This window comes from Pseudophryne corroboree, unplaced genomic scaffold (genome assembly GCF_028390025.1).
Source record: "Pseudophryne corroboree isolate aPseCor3 unplaced genomic scaffold, aPseCor3.hap2 scaffold_217, whole genome shotgun sequence".
NCBI lineage: Eukaryota > Metazoa > Chordata > Amphibia > Anura > Myobatrachidae > Pseudophryne > Pseudophryne corroboree.
Window position 1 is genome coordinate 173,091 of NW_026968815.1, and position 22,107 is coordinate 195,197.

At 45.9% G+C, this 22,107-nt stretch overlaps 11 non-coding genes and 4 pseudogenes across 11 annotated transcripts; all 15 read left to right on the forward strand.

Moving 5' to 3' along the window:
- Positions 1-218: 218 nt before the first annotated feature.
- Positions 219-381, forward strand: LOC135006758 (U1 spliceosomal RNA). Its single transcript, XR_010206907.1, has one exon. It is a non-coding gene; the product is annotated as a U1 spliceosomal RNA (small nuclear RNA).
- A 152-nt stretch (positions 382-533) lies between these two features.
- LOC135006764 (U1 spliceosomal RNA) lies at positions 534-675 on the forward strand (annotated as a pseudogene).
- Positions 676-1,367: 692 nt separating this feature from the next.
- Positions 1,368-1,531, forward strand: LOC135006753 (U1 spliceosomal RNA). The gene has a single exon (XR_010206903.1). It is a non-coding gene; the product is annotated as a U1 spliceosomal RNA (small nuclear RNA).
- A 152-nt stretch (positions 1,532-1,683) lies between these two features.
- On the forward strand, positions 1,684-1,819 carry LOC135006760 (U1 spliceosomal RNA; annotated as a pseudogene).
- Positions 1,820-2,517: 698 nt separating this feature from the next.
- LOC135006750 (U1 spliceosomal RNA) lies at positions 2,518-2,681 on the forward strand. The gene has a single exon (XR_010206900.1). It is a non-coding gene; the product is annotated as a U1 spliceosomal RNA (small nuclear RNA).
- Positions 2,682-2,833: 152 nt separating this feature from the next.
- Positions 2,834-2,987, forward strand: LOC135006763 (U1 spliceosomal RNA; annotated as a pseudogene).
- Positions 2,988-3,642: 655 nt separating this feature from the next.
- Positions 3,643-3,806, forward strand: LOC135006755 (U1 spliceosomal RNA). The gene has a single exon (XR_010206904.1). It is a non-coding gene; the product is annotated as a U1 spliceosomal RNA (small nuclear RNA).
- A 152-nt stretch (positions 3,807-3,958) lies between these two features.
- On the forward strand, positions 3,959-4,121 carry LOC135006759 (U1 spliceosomal RNA). Its single transcript, XR_010206908.1, has one exon. It is a non-coding gene; the product is annotated as a U1 spliceosomal RNA (small nuclear RNA).
- Positions 4,122-4,792: 671 nt separating this feature from the next.
- LOC135006756 (U1 spliceosomal RNA) lies at positions 4,793-4,956 on the forward strand. The gene has a single exon (XR_010206905.1). It is a non-coding gene; the product is annotated as a U1 spliceosomal RNA (small nuclear RNA).
- A 12,586-nt stretch (positions 4,957-17,542) lies between these two features.
- On the forward strand, positions 17,543-17,699 carry LOC135006761 (U1 spliceosomal RNA). Its single transcript, XR_010206909.1, has one exon. It is a non-coding gene; the product is annotated as a U1 spliceosomal RNA (small nuclear RNA).
- A 671-nt stretch (positions 17,700-18,370) lies between these two features.
- LOC135006757 (U1 spliceosomal RNA) lies at positions 18,371-18,534 on the forward strand. Its single transcript, XR_010206906.1, has one exon. It is a non-coding gene; the product is annotated as a U1 spliceosomal RNA (small nuclear RNA).
- A 152-nt stretch (positions 18,535-18,686) lies between these two features.
- On the forward strand, positions 18,687-18,828 carry LOC135006765 (U1 spliceosomal RNA; annotated as a pseudogene).
- Positions 18,829-19,520: 692 nt separating this feature from the next.
- Positions 19,521-19,684, forward strand: LOC135006751 (U1 spliceosomal RNA). Its single transcript, XR_010206901.1, has one exon. It is a non-coding gene; the product is annotated as a U1 spliceosomal RNA (small nuclear RNA).
- A 152-nt stretch (positions 19,685-19,836) lies between these two features.
- On the forward strand, positions 19,837-19,999 carry LOC135006762 (U1 spliceosomal RNA). The gene has a single exon (XR_010206910.1). It is a non-coding gene; the product is annotated as a U1 spliceosomal RNA (small nuclear RNA).
- Positions 20,000-20,642: 643 nt separating this feature from the next.
- LOC135006752 (U1 spliceosomal RNA) lies at positions 20,643-20,806 on the forward strand. The gene has a single exon (XR_010206902.1). It is a non-coding gene; the product is annotated as a U1 spliceosomal RNA (small nuclear RNA).
- The last annotated feature ends 1,301 nt before the right edge of the window (positions 20,807-22,107 follow it).

Below are 22,107 nucleotides of genomic sequence, written 5' to 3' on the forward strand. Positions count from 1 at the left end.
CCCCAGGAATGCTAGCACTAGTTGTTGCATTTGGTTTGTTGTTTGGGGGTGCTTCAGTATTAGGCAGCCTTCTGCCCTCCCATGTTCATCTGAAAATATGTGTTCTCCCTGCAGTTGTTGTCCCCAGATGAGAGTTCCCTTGTGCTGCCTCAGTTGAATCGCCTTTACTTGACAGAGATGTGCCTGAGCAGCGGCCCTCCCCAGCCCTATCCCAAATCATACTTATTTTGCATAGGAGATATCATGGTCATGAAGATTGTTCTCCCAGGGTGAGGTTCATTCATTGCATTCTGGGTATGATGACCCCTGTGATTTCCCCAAATGTGGGAAACTCGACTGCATTATTTGTGGTAGTGGGGGACTGTGTTGTGCTTTCCTCTGGTCAGCTCTGGTAAAAGTCAGATTTCTTTGTCTCAGATCTTCCTCTAGCCTTGTTCTTCTTTCGAGAGTTCCCTTGTGCTGCCTCAGTTGGATCTCCTTCACTTGACAGGGGGGTGCCCGAGCAGCGACCCTCCCCAGCTCTAGCCCAACTCCTACTTACCTGCCAGGTGAGATACTATGATCATGTAGGTGCTTCTCCCAGGGCAAGCCTCACCCATTGCACTCTGGGTGTGCTGCCCCTTTGATTTCCCCAAATGTGGGAAACTTGACTGCATAATTTGTGTTTCCCCTGGTCGGCTCTCATATAATTCAGATCTCTTTGTCTCAGGTCTCTCTTCAGCCTAGTTTGCTGTCTGTTTCCACTTCTCTTTTCTTGAGCCGCTCCCTTCTATGCCCTTGCGCACTATCCTGACTTCTCCCATCTGCTTACTTTGTGCCTTCCAACGCACAATGCAAACTACAGGTAGTGCTGCAGGGCCCACACCCTTTTACTTGCCTTACAGAGCAGCTCTGGAGCTGTTACAGTGCCCAGCTGCTGCAAGAAATCAGCTTGAATGCTTCAGGGGCTGGGGCATAGCCAACATGAGCCCCACACCGAAGGAGGGTGGAGGTGTTTAATGCGAACTAGGGGTCATCCAAGCGCCGCAAAAGGCCGCCATGCCCTGCACGCCCCTTTTCTCTTTTCATATGCAGATGAGGGTTGAAGCCAACTTTGACCCACTGCTTGGATGACATCACCATATGCAAATCCATCTGCTGCAGGCCTTCCCCCAGGAATGCTTGTACTAGTAGTTGCATTTGGTTTGTTGTTTGGGGGTGCTTCAGTATTAGGCAGCCTTCTGCCCTCCCATGTTCATCTGAAAATATGTGTTCTCCCTGCAGTTGTTGTCCCCAGATGAGAGTTCCCTTGTGCTGCCTCAGTTGAATCTCCTTTACTTGACAGAGATGTGCCTGAGCAGCGGCCCTCCCCAGCCCTATCCCAAATCATACTTATTTTGCATAGGAGATACCATGGTCATGAAGATTGTTCTCCCAGGGTGAGGTTCATTCATTGCATTCTGGGTATGCTGACCCCTGTGATTTCCCCAAATGTGGGAAACTCTACTGCATTATTTGTGGTAGAGGGGGACTGTGTTTGTGCTTTCCTCTGGTCAGCTCTGGTAAAAGTCAGATTTCTTTGTCTCAGATCTTCCTCTAGCCTTGTTCCTCTTTCGAGAGTTCCCTTGTGCTGCCTCAGTTGGATCTCCTTCACTTGACAGGGGGGTGCCCGAGCAGCGACCCTCCCCAGCTCTAGCCCAACTCCTACTTACCTGCCAGGTGAGATACTATGATCATGAAGGTGCTTCTCCCAGGGCAAGGCTCACCCATTGCACTCTGGGTGTGCTGCTCCTGCAATTTCCCCAAATGTGGGACACTTGACTGCATAATTTGTGTTTCCCCTTGTCGGCTCTCGTATAATTCAGATCTCTTTGTCTCAGGTCTCTCTCCAGCCTAGTTTGCTGTCTGTTTCCACTTCTCTTTTCTTGAGCCGCTCCCTTCTATGCCCTTGCGCACTATCCTGACTTCTCCCGTCTGCTTACTTTGTGCCTTCCAATGCACAATGCAAACTACAGGTAGTGCTGCAGGGCCCACACCCTTTTACTTGCCTTACAGAGCAGCTCTGGAGCTGTTACAGTGCCCAGCTGCTGCAAGAAATCAGCTTGAATGCTTCAGGGGCTGGGGCATAGCCAACATGAGCCCCACACCGAAGGAGGGTGGAGGTGTTTAATGCGAACTAGGGGTCATCCAAGCGCCGCAAAAGGCCGCCATGCCCTGCACGCCCCTTTTCTCTTTTCATATGCAGACGAGGGTTGAAGCCAACTTTGACCCACTGCTTGGATGGCATTACCATATGCAAATCAATCTGCTGCAGGCCTTCCCCCAGGAATGCTTGCACTAGTTGTTGCATTTGGTTTGTTGTTTGGGGGTGCTTCAGTATTAGGCAGCCTTCTGCCCTCCCATGTTCATCTGAAAATATGTGTTCTCCCTGCAGTTGTTGTCCCCAGATGAGAGTTCCCTTGTGCTGCCTCAGTTGAATCTCCTTTACTTGACAGAGATGTGCCTGAGCAGCGGCCCTCCCCAGCCCTATCCCAAATCATACTTATTTTGCATAGGAGATACCATGGTCATGAAGATTGTTCTCCCAGGGTGAGGTTCATTCATTGCATTCTGGGTATGCTGACCCCTGTGATTTCCCCAAATGTGGGAAACTCGACTGCATTATTTGTGGTAGTGGGGGACTGTGTTTGTGCTTTCCTCTGGTCAGCTCTGGTAAAAGTCAGATTTCTTTGTCTCAGATCTTCCTCTAGCCTTGTTCTTCTTTCGAGAGTTCCCTTGTGCTGCCTCAGTTGGATCTCCTTCACTTGACAGGGGGGTGCACGAGCAGCGACCCTCCCCAGCTCTAGCCCAACTCCTATTTACCTGCCAGGTGAGATACTATGATCAGGAAGGTGCTTCTCCCAGGGCAAGGCTCACCCATTGCACTCTGGGTGTGCTGCTCCTGCGATTTCCCCAAATGTGGGACACTTGACTGCATAATTTGTGTTTCCTCTGGTCGGCTCTCATATAATTTAGATCTCTTTGTCTCAGGTCTTTCTCCAGCCTAGTTTGCTGTCTGTTTCCACTTCTCTTTTCTTGAGCCGCTCCCTTCTATGCCCTTGCGCACTATCCTGACCTCTCCTGTCTGCTTACTTTGTGCCTTCCAACGCACAATGCATACTACAGGTAGTGCTGCAGGGCCCACACCCTTTTACATGCTTTACAGAGCAACTCTGGAGCTGTTACAGTGCCCAGCTGCTGCAAGAAATCATCTTGAATGCTTCAGGGGCTGGGGCATAGCCAACATGAGCCCCACACCGAAGGAGGGTTCATCCAAGCGCCACAAAAGGACGCCATGCCCTGCACATCCCTTTTTTCTTTTCATATGCAGACGAGGGTTGAAGCCAACTTTGACCCACTGCTTGGATGACATCACCATATGCAAATCCATCTGCTGCAGGCCTTCCCCCAGGAATGCTTGCACTAGTTGTTGCATTTGGTTTGTTGTTTGGGGGTGCTTCAGTATTAGGCAGCCTTCTGCCCTCCCATGTTCATCTGAAAATATGTGTTCTCCCTGCAGTTGTTGTCCCCAGATGAGAGTTCCCTTGTGCTGCCTCAGTTGAATCTCCTTTACTTGACAGAGATGTGCCTGAGCAGCGGCCCTCCCCAGCCCTATCCCAAATCATACTTATTTTGCATAGGAGATACCATGGTCATGAAGATTGTTCTCCCAGGGTGAGGTTCATTCATTGCATTCTGGGTATGCTGACCCCTGTGATTTCCCCAAATGTGGGAAACTCGACTGCATTATTTGTGGTAGTGGGGGACTGTGTTTGTGCTTTCTTCTGGTCAACTCTGGTAAAAGTCAGATTTCTTTGTCTCAGATCTTCCTCTAGCCTTGTTCTTCTTTCGAGAGTTCCCTTGTGCTGCCTCAGTTGGAACTCCTTCACTTGACAGGGGGGTGCCCGAGCAGCGACCCTCCCCAGCTCTAGCCCAACTCCTACTTACCTGCCAGGTGAGATACTATGATCAGGAAGGTGCTTCTCCCAGGGCAAAGCTCACCCATTGCACTCTGGGTGTGCTGCTCCTGCGATTTCCCCAAATGTGGGACACTTGACTGCATAATTTGTGTTTCCTCTGGTCGGCTCTCGTATAATTCAGATCTCTTTGTCTCAGGTCTCTCTCCAGCCTAGTTTGCTGTCTGTTTCCACTTCTCTTTTCTTCAGCCGCTCCCTTCTATGCCCTTGCGCACTATCCTGACTTCTCCCGTCTGCTTACTTTGTGCCTTCCAACGCACAATGCGAACTACAGGTAGTGCCGCAGGGCCCACACCCTTTTACTTGCCTTACAGAGCAGCTCTGGAGCTGTTACAGTGCCCAGCTGCTGCAAGAAATCAGCTTGAATGCTTCAGGTGCTGGGGCATAGCCAACATGAGCCCCACACCTAAGGAGGGTGGAGATGTTTAATGCGAATTAGGGGTCATGCAAGCGCCGCAAAAGGCCGCCATGCCCTGCACATCCCTTTTTTCTTTTCATATGCAGACGAGGGTTGAAGCCAACTTTGACCCACTGCTTGGATGACATCACCATATGCAAATCCATCTGCTGCAGGCCTTCCCCCAGGAATGCTTGCACTAGTTATTGCATTTGGTTTGTTGTTTGGGGGTGCTTCAGTATTAGGCAGCCTTCTGCCCTCCCATGTTCATCTGAAAATATGTGTTCTCCCTGCAGTTGTTGTCCCCAGATGAGAGTTCCCTTGTGCTGCCTCAGTTGAATCTCCTTTACTTGACAGAGATGTGCCTGAGCAGCGGCCCTCCCCAGCCCTATCCCAAATCATACTTATTTTGCATAGGAGATACCATGGTCATGAAGATTGTTCTCCCAGGGTGAGGTTCATTCATTGCATTCTGGGTATGCTGACCCCTGTGATTTCCCCAAATGTGGGAAACTCAACTGCATTATTTGTGGTAGTGGGGAACTGTGTTTGTGCTTTCTTCTGGTCAACTCTGGTAAAAATCAGATTTCTTTGTCTCAGATCTTCCTCTAGCCTTGTTCCTCTTTCGAGAGTTCCCTTGTGCTGCCTCAGTTGGATCTCCTTCACTTGACAGGGGGGTACCCGAGCAGCGACCTGATAAAGCTAAATATTTATCGTATATAAAACACTTTAAGAGGTCTAAGAACACTATACGCTATCTACGTAAGAAGTACCGTAAGGGTACGCAAGTTGTGTAGCGATCGCTCAACCGTAGTCGAGACGCTCAAGCGTCACGTTCGCTTACGGCCCAGTGATCACAGGCAGGCACGCTATTGGCTGCCGACTAACGTAATGATTCGCTATAGCGTAGCGTACGCTCGGGACCACGAGGAGATCACCAGCGGTGCAGACGCTTACAACGTTTAAACCTTTATCTCTATACCTTTAACGATGAGATACACAGTATACCTTAGTGTAGAGACAGAGTGTAAGTGCAACCTGGTGTAACCTGATTAACTACAAAGCTGCTTGAGCGTCACCAGCGCTCAGAGAATACTTAACACTATAAAGAATACACAGATACCTGGGCTTAGGGTCCGAAACCTATTATATGTATTATGACTATTATACTTGCAAAAAGAATCACAGTACAAAGCATACACTACAATATAACATAAACCAACTAACCAGATAAACTACACAGGAAATACAATACAATACAATTAAAGGAAAATACGAGAGAAAGAGAAGAGAGAGAGAGATAGAGAGAGAGAGAGATGGCTCACAGTAAGACAATATGATTACGGAGAAAACTTACGCACAAGGGGAACGATCGCATGCGCCTCGATATCCAGCTCCCGATTATCAGCAATGAGAACCGTTGAAGAGAGAGAGAACTGGATACGGTCGGCCTGCCTATTTATGCCCCACACACAATACAATTCAATGGTCCCTACAATCTCATTGTTCATTGGACACAGGAATTCGGCTTCGCATTATAACAAAAGGTCATAGGTTGATTCATACAGGTGGGCTGTGACTATTTCCAACTGCTCAGGTGGGAGGGAAACTGGGTATCCCGCCGCATGGGTAATAAAGTGCAAATAAAGTAAATGTTCATAAACTTCTTATGTCCATAACTATTCGCACGAGCGATTGATCTGCTTCAAACCAACACCGGAATATTTCTAATTAAATATTCTTCCGATGGATACTAAACACCACTGTATTACTCCTGTCTGACCCTTCGTATCAAACAAAGAGGGATTCCTCTGTTCATAAACATTCTATATTAACCAAACTTTCAGAATCTATCAAAGGGACCATGATCTACAAAATACATTATTAGTGAAAATATGTTACGATTGAGTCGCACGCTACAACCACATAAACTCTACCGTAAATACGCATACCATGCGCCTGCGGGTGCCCGCGACTGTGAGTATGCGCACGTACGGGAGAGCGTACGCATGCGCAGCACGGACCTGGGTGAGGTGCAAATATGGTAGTGTGCATAGAGATATTTTTCTGACTTTGACAGTCCACCCTTTGGCAGTCAATAATAACTGCCACTTCCTGAAAACATTTCAAAAGGAGAAAAATATATGTTAGGGGTTAATTCATTTCCATGGTTGGGTAAGGGAGGAGAGAGGAGTAGGTGTGAAGAGGGTATGACCTAGTGAGATAGCAGAAGCATGTGTGTATGAATCCGTGTTTGGGGGGTCATGTATCATCGTGCCGTACGTGTTGTAAATCAAGCTTCGAGGTATTGCGAAGTATACATTTGAATTCCTTCTTATCCCGTGGTACGGGTCTGTGGATGGGCTGTCAAACTTTACCGAGCTCTTTTCGGATTTTGAACAAAATGGGGAGCACATTTTAGTTGATGATACATGAATGGGGGAATATGTGATTGCTGATATCTGTGCCTGTATTCCCTATACTATGTGTGTCATTACCTGAGGGTTGTAGAAATGAAGAAAAGACATAATTACGGTAAATGCGGTGGTATTCTATGTCAGGTTAATGTATATCTGTCGGTTGAAGTTTTGTTCGGTATCAGTTGAAAGTCGTCTTCTTTGCCATGTGTTGCCCATTAGGGGTGAGCAAAAAGCTTTGTCAATGCCATTAGATTTACAAAAAATGTTGGGCTAGCGTAAGTTTAAGAATTCTAGGGAAACTGGGGATCCATGGCAAAGTTCATCAAATGTCCATATCTCAAGTGGTCAAAACTTCTTCTTTGGTCTATCCGTTGTCTGTATAGCGTCTCGTCAACTTCCTCGTCCAAGTGGGTCTTTTTATCTTGGAGAAAAACCAGAAAAACAGGTGAAAGAAACGGACCGTAGAAATCGCATTTTCATCACATCATTGTTTCTATCATTGGGTCATAAATCAAATCCAGGTTAATTACAGTTTCCTCACTCCTCAAACTCATTACCTTAGTACGACGATTGCACCTCATTAAAGCCTGACCGCATCTAAATATCAAGCCAATGGTTATGATAACACCTAAGATACATAGGAGAAACTTCCCAACATCCATTATGACTCCTTGAGCCCAGTCTCCCAAACCGGAGAACCAATTTCGCGGGTTCAACCATGACACCCAACCAGTCAGCTCATTACCTACAGCAGCAAGAGTGAGATTGTGTTTTCGGCGAAATTCCCACTTCAATTGGAGAATATCGTCCATCTTTTGGTCTATGACCTCGACCGGATCCTCGGTGCTATTCGTGATATACGTGCAACACTTCACGCCGTACTGTGTTGCCAATGTAACACAATATCCGCCTGTCACTGCTGTGAGGTAATTAAGAACCATTCTATGCTGCACCAGTTCTGTTTTATAAGCTTGAAGTTCCCTTCCCGTATATCTAAATGTGTCATCATACATTTCAGTGATATTGTCTAACAAATTTGCGAGCGCCGATATGTATTTATAATTTAGCACTCCTCTAGCGGTGCGGGTGAAATCTAACGCGATTAAGAATTGAATCCCGGTGGATTCACTTATCAGATCAGAGGCCGGATGCTCTGTCTTCTCTATCAGGTGTCTTTTAACAACGTGCTCGTAGTGGGTGTGAGTATAAGGAGCTTGGGCACCACGATGTATGTCCTTCATTTTGTCATGTGTTACAGTCATTACTTCAGGCAATACTTTTCCAATATAACACAATCCTTCAGAGTTTGGGGCAAGCCACTTGTACGCCTTTCTCCCGCATATGAAATATGCATCATCGGGGAGAACATATGGGACGGAGAAGGACATAACCATATTACACACCTTCCAGGTGAAATCTCCTAACCCTAATTCTTCCATCTGCTTAATACACGTATCAGGTTGTACGATATGTGCACAGTATCCTGGTGATACTTCTCCAACTCTCGTAATCCTATTTCCTAAGGTGTACCTATACCGGAAAGATTTTCCTCTACTGGCTATGTGGCGTACAAGCTCTGTATCTGTAGGCATTCTATCTGCTCTATGCGAAAAGGTCATGGTGTGGTTACTCCATGACACTTCCCAATTTCCCGGCTTTCTGGGATTGGAGATGTTGAAACATAATAGGGACCTATCCACATGGTATTGGTGGAGCTTCAAACTAGGAGGGCTGGAGATATTAAACCTCCTGTCCACCGGTCTCCCACCATTTAACTCAAGTACCTCCCCTATCGTTAAAGGAAATGGTACTAGCCCTGATTTGCTATGACCTTGAGGTACTTGAGAGCATACCCAACAATCTGTTTTGTTTAACACATTACCCACTAAGGAGTGATAGTCACTCAATGGATGCCGGTCCATATGGATATTAAAACTGGATTGGCATTTCTTAATGCACCCATCTTCAATGACATTGTTACAGAGCCTACAGATACAGTTTTCTTCAGCTAACAATCCGTCACAATTTCTTCTATGGTCAATGCTATCGGATCGTTTTCTGATACTCGCCTTTGCTTGTTGGTTAGGTTGATCCTGGAAAACTACGCCTCCATCTTTATCATCAGAACCCATTCCAGAACCTCTATCGACCTCCATGGTACTCTCGCCGGAACAGACTGCTCTGGTCAACATCATGGTCAACAGGAAAATCCGGATCACAGTCTCTTGGGGCAAGTCCATCTTATAGGAGGAAATGGAGAAGAATGAGAAGGAGGAAAAAGAAATTTGAGGGAGAGGGGATGGGAAGTGGAGGAAAATAATAAAAGGGAGTGGGGAGTCGACAACAGCTCTCGGTCTTCAAGGCTCAGGTGCCGCCTCAGTCCTCCTGGAACAGACACTCCAGTGATACAACCTCTACCGTCTGTTTCTTATCACGGGACTTCTCTGGATCAGCAACCTTCTTGCAGTGGGATGAATGGACCCAAGTCTCTCTCTCAGCAACCTTCAATGCCGTAGTGCTAGTCAATAAGACCTGGTATGGTCCTTCCCATCTGTCAATAAGGCAACCTGAGCGTAGAAAATTCCGTATCATTACATAATCCCCAGGTTCAATGTCATGACAATTACTATCTGGTAAATCAGGAATCACTAACTTCAGATTATCATTTTGATTCCTCAACTGTTTACTCATGTTAATCAAGTACTTTACAGTTACTTATTGTTACATTTCAAATCATCCTGAGGGTTAATCATGGCATGCGGTTGTCGACCAAACAAGATTTCAAAGGGAGACAGATTAAGAGGGGACCTGGGAGTGGTTCTGATACTGTACAATACAATGGGTAAAGCTTCTGGCCATGTCAATCCTGTCTCTGCCATCACTTTACTCAATTTATTTTTAATAGTGCTGTTCACTCTTTCGACCTTCGCACTCGCCTGTGGACGGTACGGAGTGTGCAGCTTGCTATCAATTCCCATCAACTTACACATTCCTTGAAAGACATCACCTGTAAAATGGGTACCCCTATCACTTTCGATTATTCTAGGGATACCATATCTACATACAAATTCCTGCACAATTTTCTTAGCAGTAAACATAGCGGTATTTGTTGTCGCTGGAAATGCTTCGACCCAATTTGAGAAAACATCTATACAAACAAGTACATATTTCAAATTCCGACAAGGGGGTAATTGTATAAAGTCAATTTGTATTACCTGGAAAGGGCCGCCGGCAGGTGGGATATGGGATGGTTCTGTAGGTATTGCCTTTCCAATATTCTTTCTCAAACAGGTAAGGCATGACATTGCTCTTTTACTCGCATGAGAGGAGAATCCTGGGGCGCACCAGTATGCTCTTACCAATTTGCACATTCCTTCCTTGCCTAGATGAGTCAGCCCGTGAGCTGCTTCAGCCAGACATGGAAGATATGCTCTGGGGGCCACTGGTTTACCATGTCCATCCGTCCAGAGTCCTGAGGACTCCTGGCCACATCCCTTTGCCTTCCAGACTGCCCTTTCCTGTGTGGAACACAAATTTTGCATTTCAAACAACTTCTGTGTGTTAATGGTATTAAATACCATTAATTGTGTGGTGTCTGTCTGTATGGGGGTAGCAGCTGCTAACTTAGCAGCTTCGTCTGCTCGGCTGTTACCAAGTGATACCGGGTCTTGGCTATATGTGTGTGCTTTACATTTGATAACAGCCACTCTGTCGGGTTCCTGTATCGCTGTTAGAAGCCTTTTTATGTGAGCTGCATGCGCTACCGGTGTACCAGCGGCCGTCATGAAATTTCTGAGGCGCCATAGGGCTCCGAAATCATGGACTACCCCGAATGCGTATCTAGAATCGGTGTAGATATTGGCTGACTTACCCTTAGCCAATTCACATGCTCTGGTTAGGGCGACCAGTTCAGCAACCTGGGCTGAGTGAGGTGGGCCTAGCGGTTCCGCTTCTATGGTGTCTTGGTCATCTACGACTGCGTATCCAGTACACAAGTCTCCCGAGTCTGACTGTCTATGACAACTACCGTCCGTGTAGAACGTGAGTTCTGCATCTTCCAGTGGGTTGTCACTGATGTCAGGCCTTGCGGTAAAATTTTGGGTCAAATATTCCATACAATCATGTGTATCTTCCTTTGTATTAAATCCTCCTTCCCCATCACTCTCACCTTCCACCCTTTGTGCCTGACCAGGCACACCTGGGAGATACGTTGCAGGATTTAATGCACTGCATCTCCTTATGGTGATGTTTACGGGGGCCATTAGTGCCAATTCCCATCTTGTAAATCTCGCTGATAAGACGTGTCTGGTTTGGGCAGAATTCAATAAGGCTGATACTGCATGTGGCGTATGGATTGTGAGGTTGTGGCCTAGCACGACGTCTTCGCTTTTTGTCACTAGCAATGCTATTGCAGCAACGCTTCGCAAGCATGTGGGGAGGGATCGCGCTACCGTGTCTAGCTGAGCGCTGTAGTATGCAACTGGCCTACTGGCATCACCGTGTTTTTGGGTTAGTACACCTGCCGCGCAACCAGCACTTTCTGTTCCGTATAGTTCAAAGGGTTTCCCATAGTCTGGCATACCTAGTGCTGGTGCCTGCGTTAGGCACTGTTTGAGTCTCTCAAATGCTGTTTCGGACTCGTCTGTATGCGAAATCCTATCAGGTTTGTTTGAGGAGACCATTTCCTGCAAAGGTAACGCCAAAATGGAAAACCCTGGGATCCAATTACGGCAATACCCACACATTCCTAAAAACGTTCTGATCTGTTGCTGGGTTTGTGGCAGAGTCATGTCTCTAATTGCTTGGATTCTATCAGCGGTCAGGTGTCTCAGTCCTTGTGTTAGACAGTGTCCCAAATATTTTACCTTAGTTTGGCATAATTGTAACTTGTCTTTGGACACCTTGTGTCCGGTGTCTGAAAGATGAAACAGGAGCTGTTTCGTATCCTTCAGAGATGCTTCCAGTGAATCTGAACACAGTAATAAATCGTCCACATACTGTATCAATACTGATCCACTGTCTGGTTGGAAAGACTGTAAACAATCATGCAAAGCCTGAGAAAATATACTTGGACTATCTATGAAACCTTGGGGTAATCGAGTCCACGTGTATTGGACTCCTCTGTATGTGAATGCAAACAAATATTGGCTGTCAGGGTGCAGAGGTACCGAAAAGAAAGCGGAGCAGAGGTCAATAACAGTGAAAAATTTGGCAGTGGGAGGGATTTGCATTAGGATGACAGCTGGATTTGGCACTACGGGGAACTGACTCTCAACTATTTTGTTAATCCCCCTTAGATCCTGCACTAGTCTGTAACCCCTCCCCCCACTCTTTTTCACAGGGAAGATGGGACTATTAGCAGTGCTGGACGTTCTTACCAGAATGCCCTGTTGTAGCAAGCGCTCTATTACTGGGTAAACTCCTAACTCCACCTCTGGCTTCAGAGGGTACTGTGGGATTTTTGGAGCTATCCTACCATCTTTTACTTGTACAACTACTGGAGCTACGTTTGCCATTAATCCAGTGTCTTGTCCGTCTTTTGTCCAAAGTGACTCTGGTATCTGAGATGTCATCTCTTCTATTTGGGATGGATTCCTATTTGTCATAATGGTATGTGACATTAATTTTGATGGGGAGTCTAACATGTCTCGCACTTCCTGAGCGTGTTTCTCAGGTATGTCCAAGAATACACCTTCAGGAGTACAATAAATGACGCACCCCATTTTACACAGTAAGTCTCTTCCCAGGAGATTGGTTGGTGCCGATGCAGCCAGCAAAAAGGAATGCTTGGTATGCAAAGGCCCTATTGTAATCTCGGCTGGTTTGCTAACAGGGTAGTGCTGGACTACTCCTGTTACTCCCATGGCTGGAATTGTCCTACCAGTGGTTCTCATGCCCACTGTCGAATTTATCACTGACCTGTGTCTACAAGAAAGTTTAAAGTTTTACCAGCTACATTAATTGCGATCTCGGGTTCACTTCCAAGATTGGCAATTAATTTTACTGGCTGCAGATTACAGGTATGGCCACACCCCTATTGGGTATGGTGACCTCCCTGAATCCCGCTGGCAGCAACTACTTGTGAGGGAGATAGTTGGGAACTACCAGAGGCATGCCAGTCTCTGTTTGGGGGATATCTTTTTGTTTCCCCTGTATGTGGCTCATAACTCCGTTTCTGCGGACCTTGCTCCCAATGTCGTGTGTCGTGTCGTTGTCTAGGGGTTTGGTATGAGTTTCGTGGATTCTTTACTCTACAATCTCGTGCCATGTGTCCCTGTTTGTGACAAGAATAACAAGTAACCATACTTGACTTACCCACAGGATTTGGTGATACAAACAAAGGCTGCCTTGTGGTCAGAGCCTGTATACTTACTGACATTAATTTGTCACCTTGTTGTTCCCTGTGTCTGGTGATGTTTCTGTCGTGATCAATAGCAGCCTCTCTCAAAGTAGCCACAGACAGACCTCGCCAACATGGTTGCGTGGTCTGTACCCTAGTCTTCAATGACTCTTTTAAACCATCCATCAGTACCGATACTGCTACTTCCCGATGGTTTGTGTCTGTTTTAATGTCCTCTATGCCTGTGTATTTGGCATTTCTAATAATGCTCTGTGAAAATACTCTGCAGCTGTCTCTGACTCCTTCTGTTTAATGGAGAATATCTTATTCCATTTAGCTACTGCTGGGAAATACTCTTTTAACTGCAAGTTTATTCTTTTCACATTATCTTGGTTGTACACATCTGTAAGAGGTACATCATGACCTAGTCCGCAATCAGCTAAAAATTGAGTTGCGTCGACATTTGAGGGTAAACATGCTCTCAGCAATATCTGCCAGTCTTTATTGTTGGGCTCTACAGTGTTACCTAAGTCTCTGATGTATTTTTGACTGGCAACTAAGTCTTTTCTAGGGTCAGGAAATTCAGACACTATGGTCCTTAATTCCATTCGGGAAAATGGAGTGTACATGGCAATGTTCCTAATGGGAGTGTCTCCTGATGCGTCTGTTTTCCCATTTGGCACTGCTATTACTCTAACAGGTGTAATTCTAACAACCTCATTCTGTGTAGATTCTACAGGCTGTGGTGAAATAGTTTCAGCATAATGCATGGTGCCGTACTTACCAGTTGATACGACCTCACCTATCCCTCCGCTAGGGGCCTTTACTAATCTCGTGGGTGGAGCTGTGCCTACTGTGGTCTCTGCTATGGTGGCTGCTAGAGAGAGCGCTGAAATCGTTGCCGATTCGTCCTCTTGATCACACTCCTGAGGAAAGTTCAAAACAGGGTACAACTTGCACGGGTTAATACTTGCATGGGTTAATGGGTTAACATTATCATTAACATTTACACAGTTACTAAGTGATTTTGTGTTACACCTTAGTGCGTCTTTCTCCGCAATCAACTTCTCTCCTGATATGTATGGTGGCGGCGGGGCCGTGGCAATCAGTTTTCTGTTAGAGCCAGATCCCGCCGCCTGAGCCAAACCTCTCTGTATCTCACCTTCCTGTTGCCACAACTGTAAATAATCATAATGCTGGATTCGTCTCTTTGTTGATTTTATGAGACATATCCTCCTCCTTAAATTTTGTAACACTTCTGAGCTGAAGCTCCCTACTCTTGGGAATTTCTCCCCGTCATGTACAGTCATTCTCTCCCATTCATCACATAAAGTTTCTGTGTGACTTCCATATTTCTCACACATTATATACCTGGCCGACCCAATTGGCCGGACCACTGAATCAACCCGAACCGAGGTTGATCGCCCCCTACCTGAACAAGTGGCCCCCATAGTTCGAAAGTGTTGCTTTATTTAGCCAACCCTTTACGCAAAACCAAATGCCAACAATAGGCTGACGGTGGCGGTTTACCGAGTACCCCACTCACTCGCCCACGCCGACCAATACGACCTGATCACACCGATATGGTGCTGGCGTACTCGACCTAGGGCCCCTGCGACCTGAACCTCTATTTACTGGAACCTGCGAGGGTTATCCGAAGAACACTTACTCTTTCCAGTAACTATTGGTTGCTGGATAGTTCCTGAGTGAGCAGCGAACTTCCCTTAAAATAAAAAAATTACACAAATCACGTTAGAGTGTTCAGATAGCGTTTGTGACCCCTTTACTCTAATGGTATTAGGTCAGATTACTAACTACTGCACACACTTACGTGCGGTCCAGTCGTTCAGTACACAAACAACTAAGCTTATGTACGGAAAGACCAATGGAATCGAAACTTACGACTGCGAATTCCTTCAGCCAGAGCTTATATGGCCTATATGGGTGTTGCACCAACCCTTTTCGGTGTTGTGCCTGTGAACTGTATAGCAGACTTCCTTGTCGGCTGTACCTGGACCTCCTGGTCTGTTATGACCTCCTGGTCTTGTTACAGTATGACCTCCTGGTCTGCTATACTCTAATGCTCAAAATTGTATATTTAACCAGAGATGCCTCCCTAGCCACCGTGCACGTCACTTACACGCATGTACCTCACGAGTACTCGACTTTTCTTGTGGTTCAACCTTTAAAAATTGTAAAAACACTCACTCATCACATGTACACTTTTGTTTCTATTTCTATTTCTGCGCAGAAATTTTTCTTCAGATCAGGTGTGTTACCAATTAGGAGCAGGATCTGTTAACTAAATTTCGGACACCCAAAAATAGACTTGCGTTATTTCTCGCCTCGCGTTATTTATCGCTTTGCGTTAAAAATCAACTTATCGTGACTTGAGCTACGTGGGCGTAACCGGACGCTCCGTTGCGTAACGTACGCTGCGTGCGTCGGCCTTTGGATTGCGTACGCAAGTCTTTGTTAGAGACACGTATACGCAAAGCAAAGATCCACCGTAACACAATTTATACTTTTATCAATGTAGATGATCCTTGATCATCTACCACACAAACACACTGACTTCGCCTTATCTCCCAGGCGAAACTGTGTGTTTGTCTATCTTTTAACTATATTACCTTTACTCTTAAACTATGAAATAACGGCAACTCTCTTTTTAGCACTTCTATCAACTATAAAAACTGGCAGACAGGAGAGTGATATACGAAAATGAAAAAGAAAAAGAAATGCAGATATATATATGTGTGCGTGCGTGTGTACGCAAGACAGAAAAATAAACAGTTTTAAAAGACACTAGCGTTTTGTTCTTACCTCCGGTTCCAGGATTCCTTCAGCACTCTTTACCTAAGTGAAGCAGACGCTTATCCTGTCAGCACTACGAGGGATACAACCTCCCGCCCTTTGCTGAGGGATAATGTCTGCTGATCTACCTAGTGCAGATATGTGAAGGACGGGCGAGCCGCCAATTGATAAAGCTGAATATTTATCGTATATAAAACACTTTAAGAGGTCTAAGAACACTATACGCTATCTACGTAAGAAGTACCGTAAGGGTACGCAAGTTGTGTAGCGATCGCTCAACCGTAGTCGAGACGCTCAAGCGTCACGTTCGCTTACGGCCCAGTGATCACAGGCAGGCACGCTATTGGCTGCCGACTAACGTAATGATTCGCTATAGCGTAGCGTACGCTCGGGACCACGAGGAGATCACCAGCGGTGCAGACGCTTACAACGTTTAAACCTTTATCTCTATACCTTTAACGATGAGATACACAGTATACCTTAGTGTAGAGACAGAGTGTAAGTGCAACCTGGTGTAACCTGATTAACTACAAAGCTGCTTGAGCGTCACCGGCGCTCAGAGAATACTTAACACTATAAAGAATACACAGATACCTGGGCTTAGGGTCCGAAACCTATTATATGTATTATGACTATTATACTTGCAAAAAGAATCACAGTACAAAGCATACACTACAATATAACATAAACCAACTAACCAGATAAACTACACAGGAAATACAATACAATACAATTAAAGGAAAATACGAGAGAAAGAGTAGAGAGAGAGAGATAGAGAGAGAGAGAGATGGCTCACAGTAAGACAATATGATTACGGAGAAAACTTACGCACTAGGGGAACGATCGCATGCGCCTCGATATCCAGCTCCCGATTATCAGCAATGAGAACCGTTGAAGAGAGAGAGAACTGGATACGGTCGGCCTGCCTATTTATGCCCCACACACAATACAATTCAATGGTCCCTACAATCTCATTGTTCATTGGACACAGGAATTCGGCTTCGCATTATAACAAAAGGTCATAGGTTGATTCATACAGGTGGGCTGTGACTATTTCCAACTGCTCAGGTGGGAGGGAAACTGGGTTTCCCGCCGCATGGGTAATAAAGTGCAAATAAAGTAAATGTTCATAAACTTCTTATGTCCATAACTATTCGCACGAGCGATTGATCTGCTTCAAACCAACACCGGAATATTTCTAATTAAATATTCTTCCGATGGATACTAAACACCACTGTATTACTCCTGTCTGACCCTTCGTATCAAACAAAGAGGGATTCCTCTGTTCATAAACATTCTATATTAACCAAACTTTCAGAATCTATCAAAGGGACCATGATCTACAAAATACATTATTAGTGAAAATATGTTACGATTGAGTCGCACGCTACAACCACATAAACTCTACCGTAAATACGCATACCATGCGCCTGCGGGTGCCCGCGACTGTGAGTATGCGCACGTACGGGAGAGCGTACGCATGCGCAGCACGGACCTGGGTGAGGTGCAAATATGGTAGTGTGCATAGAGATATTTTTCTGACTTTGACAGACCCTTCGCAGCTCTAGCCCAACTCCTACTTACCTGCCAGGTGAGATACTATGATCATGTAGGTGCTTCTCCCAGGGCAAGGCTCACCCATTGCACTCTGGGTGTGCTGCCCCTGTGATTTCCCCAAATGTGGGAAACTTGACTGCATAATTTGTGTTTCCCCTGGTCAGCTCTCGTCAGATCTCTTTGTCTCAGGTCTCTCTCCAGCCTAGTTTGCTGTCTGTTTCAACTTCTCTTTTCTTGAGCCGCTCCCTTCTATGCCCTTGCGCACTATCTTGACTTCTCCCATCTGCTTACTTTGTGCCTTCCAACGCACAATGCGAACTACAGGTAGTGCTGCAGGGCCCACACCCTTTTACTTGCCTTACAGAGCAGCTCTGGAGCTATTACAGTGCCCAGCTGCTGCAAGTAATCAGCTTGAATGCTTCAGGGGCTGGGGCATAGCCAACATGAGCCCCACACCGAAGTAGGGTGGAGGTGTTTAATGCGAACTAGGGGTCATCCAAGCGCCGCAAAAGGCCGCCATGCCCTGCACGCCCCTTTTCTCTTTTCATATGCAGACGAGGGTTGAAGCCAACTTTGACCCACTGCTTGGATGACATCACCATATGCAAATCCATCTGCTGCAGGCCTTCCCCCAGGAATGCTTGTACTAGTTGTTGCATTTGGTTTGTTGTTTGGGGGTGCTTCAGTATTAGGCAGCCTTCTGCCCTCCCATGTTCATCTGAAAATATGTGTTCTCCCTGCAGTTGTTGTCCCCAGATGAGAGTTCCCTTGTGCTGCCTCAGTTGAATCTCCTTTACTTGACAGAGATGTGCCTGAGCAGCGGCCCTCCCCAGCCCTATCCCAAATCATACTTATTTTGCATAGGAGATATCATGGTCATGAAGATTGTTCTCCCAGGGTGAGGTTCATTCATTGCATTCTGGGTATGATGACCCCTGTGATTTCCCCAAATGTGGGAAACTCGACTGCATTATTTGTGGTAGTGGGGGACTGTGTTTGTGCTTTCCTCTGGTCAGCTCTGGTAAAAGTCAGATTTCTTTGTCTCAGATCTTCCTCTAGCCTTGTTCTTCTTTCGAGAGTTCCCTTGTGCTGCCTCAGTTGGATCTCCTTCACTTGACAGGGGGGTGCCCGAGCAGCGACCCTCCCCAGCTCTAGCCCAACTCCTACTTACCTGCCAGGTGAGATACGATGATCATGTAGGTGCTTCTCCCAGGGCAAGCCTCACCCATTGCACTCTGGGTGTGCTGCCCCTTTGATTTCCCCAAATGTGGGAAACTTGACTGCATAATTTGTGTTTCCCCTGGTCGGCTCTCATATAATTCAGATCTCTTTGTCTCAGGTCTCTCTTCAGCCTAGTTTGCTGTCTGTTTCCACTTCTCTTTTCTTGAGCCGCTCCCTTCTATGCCCTTGCGCACTATCCTGACTTCTCCCATCTGCTTACTTTGTGCCTTCCAACGCACAATGCGAACTACAGGTAGTGCTGCAGGGCCCACACCCTTTTACTTGCCTTACAGAGCAGCTCTGGAGCTGTTACAGTGCCCAGCTGCTGCAAGAAATCAGCTTGAATGCTTCAGGGGCTGGGGCATAGCCAACATGAGCCCCACACCGAAGGAGGGTGGAGGTGTTTAATGCGAACTAGGGGTCATCCAAGCGCCGCAAAAGGCCGCCATGCCCTGCACGCCCCTTTTCTCTTTTCATATGCAGACGAGGGTTGAAGCCAACTTTGACCCACTGCTTGGATGGCATTACCATATGCAAATCAATCTGCTGCAGGCCTTCCCCCAGGAATGCTTGCACTAGTTGTTGCATTTGGTTTGTTGTTTGGGGGTGCTTCAGTATTAGGCAGCCTTCTGCCCTCCCATGTTCATCTGAAAATATGTGTTCTCCCTGCAGTTGTTGTCCCCAGATGAGAGTTCCCTTGTGCTGCCTCAGTTGAATCTCCTTTACTTGACAGAGATGTGCCTGAGCAGCGGCCCTCCCCAGCCCTATCCCAAATCATACTTATTTTGCATAGGAGATACCATGGTCATGAAGATTGTTCTCCCAGGGTGAGGTTCATTCATTGCATTCTGGGTATGCTGACCCCTGTGATTTCCCCAAATGTGGGAAACTCGACTGCATTATTTGTGGTAGTGGGGGACTGTGTTTGTGCTTTCCTCTGGTCAGCTCTGGTAAAAGTCAGATTTCTTTGTCTCAGATCTTCCTCTAGCCTTGTTCTTCTTTCGAGAGTTCCCTTGTGCTGCCTCAGTTGGATCTCCTTCACTTGACAGGGGGGTGCACGAGCAGCGACCCTCCCCAGCTCTAGCCCAACTCCTATTTACCTGCCAGGTGAGATACTATGATCAGGAAGGTGCTTCTCCCAGGGCAAGGCTCACCCATTGCACTCTGGGTGTGCTGCTCCTGCGATTTCCCCAAATGTGGGACACTTGACTGCATAATTTGTGTTTCCTCTGGTCGGCTCTCATATAATTCAGATCTCTTTGTCTCAGGTCTTTCTCCAGCCTAGTTTGCTGTCTGTTTCCACTTCTCTTTTCTTGAGCCGCTCCCTTCTATGCCCTTGCGCACTATCCTGACCTCTCCCGTCTGCTTACTTTGTGCCTTCCAACGCACAATGCATACTACAGGTAGTGCTGCAGGGCCCACACCCTTTTACATGCTTTACAGAGCAACTCTGGAGCTGTTACAGTGCCCAGCTGCTGCAAGAAATCATCTTGAATGCTTCAGGGGCTGGGGCATAGCCAACATGAGCCCCACACCGAAGGAGGGTTCATCCAAGCGCCACAAAAGGACGCCATGCCCTGCACATCCCTTTTTTCTTTTCATATGCAGACGAGGGTTGAAGCCAACTTTGACCCACTGCTTGGATGACATCATATGCAAATCCATCTGCTGCAGGCCTTCCCCCAGGAATGCTTGCACTAGTTGTTGCATTTGGTTTGTTGTTTGGGGGTGCTTCAGTATTAGGCAGCCTTCTGCCCTCCCATGTTCATCTGAAAATATGTGTTCTCCCTGCAGTTGTTGTCCCCAGATGAGAGTTCCCTTGTGCTGCCTCAGTTGAATCTCCTTTACTTGACAGAGATGTGCCTGAGCAGCGGCCCTCCCCAGCCCTATCCCAAATCATACTTATTTTGCATAGGAGATACCATGGTCATGAAGATTGTTCTCCCAGGGTGAGGTTCATTCATTGCATTCTGGGTATGCTGACCCCTGTGATTTCCCCAAATGTGGGAAACTCGACTGCATTATTTGTGGTAGAGGGGGACTGTGTTTGTGCTTTCCTCTGGTCAGCTCTGGTAAAAGTCAGATTTCTTTGTCTCAGATCTTCCTCTTGCCTTGTTCCTCTTTCGAGAGTTCCCTTGTGCTGCCTCAGTTGGATCTCCTTCACTTGACTTTTTAAAGTTTTTCTAGGAAACGTTCTAGATGAATGCTTATTAGCCTTTGTCAGTATGTACTTTTTGCAAAGTGTCTCTGTGGCGCAATTGGTTAGTGTGTACGGCTATTAACCAAAAGGTTGGTGGTTAAATCCTACCCAGGGACGTAATTGACCTTGTGATCAGATTTTGGTGATATTTAAGTAGACAAGTCAAAATTTAAAACCCCCTCTTATTGTGTAGGGTACCTAGCCTTCTCTGATGTAATCAGAGTTAGATTTGATTCAGTGATTTTATAAAAACAGCTAGGAAGCACAATTTAGCAGTGGGTTGCAGAGAAAAAGAAATATGCTGGCAAAAAAATCCAATTGAGTGATTAAACAGCTCTTCATTTCTGGCTTTATTTTTATGCTAACAAATTTGTTCTCTGAAAAGTGTCCACAAAGCCAAGTCTCTGATTAACACCTTTGTAGGGATGGTTTTTCACATATTACTAAATTAAACTTGCTTCATTGTAAAGGCAGCAAGATGCATCCTCATTTCAATGTCTACTGAAATAATACAAGTTGACACCAGGAAACATTAACGCCACTGCATCCTTGCTGCTTTCTCATGTGGAAGTCTGTTTAATGTGAAAACAAGGTGATATCTAATTAGCACACAAGTAAGGAATTAAGAAAATCTTTATTTAAGGGTGAAGATGTTTCTCACAAAATCGTTGCCCCAATGCATCATTGAAATTCAAGCTGGAAAGATGATTTTAATATATCACTTGTACATTTTGTATTGCTCTTCTGGTGACAATGTAGTTTGTTTTTGTCAATTACCATTTTAATAATAGGGTAAAGAAAATTAAGTGGATTTTTGAAAGAAAACAATACTGTCAATATACTATTAAAACAAATTAAAATGGTAAAAGAAATTGTACTTTAAGTAAAAATAAAAGAGGCAAAATATCAATCCCAGTTTTGGATTACTTTAATTAACAAAAAAAAAAAATGCATATAGCAGAGGATAGTTTCAATCTGCCTACCTCTGGGTTATGGGCCCAGCATGCTTCCATTGCTGTACTCTGCTGCACATGTAAGTGCAAGAGATCCTGAAGCACTCACTCATCATGGGAAAGTACCAATGTGTTTCTTCGTTGGTTGATGGAAGAAACATCTTACAAAAACTCTCCAGATTATTGACTTTTTAAAGTTTTTCTAGGAAA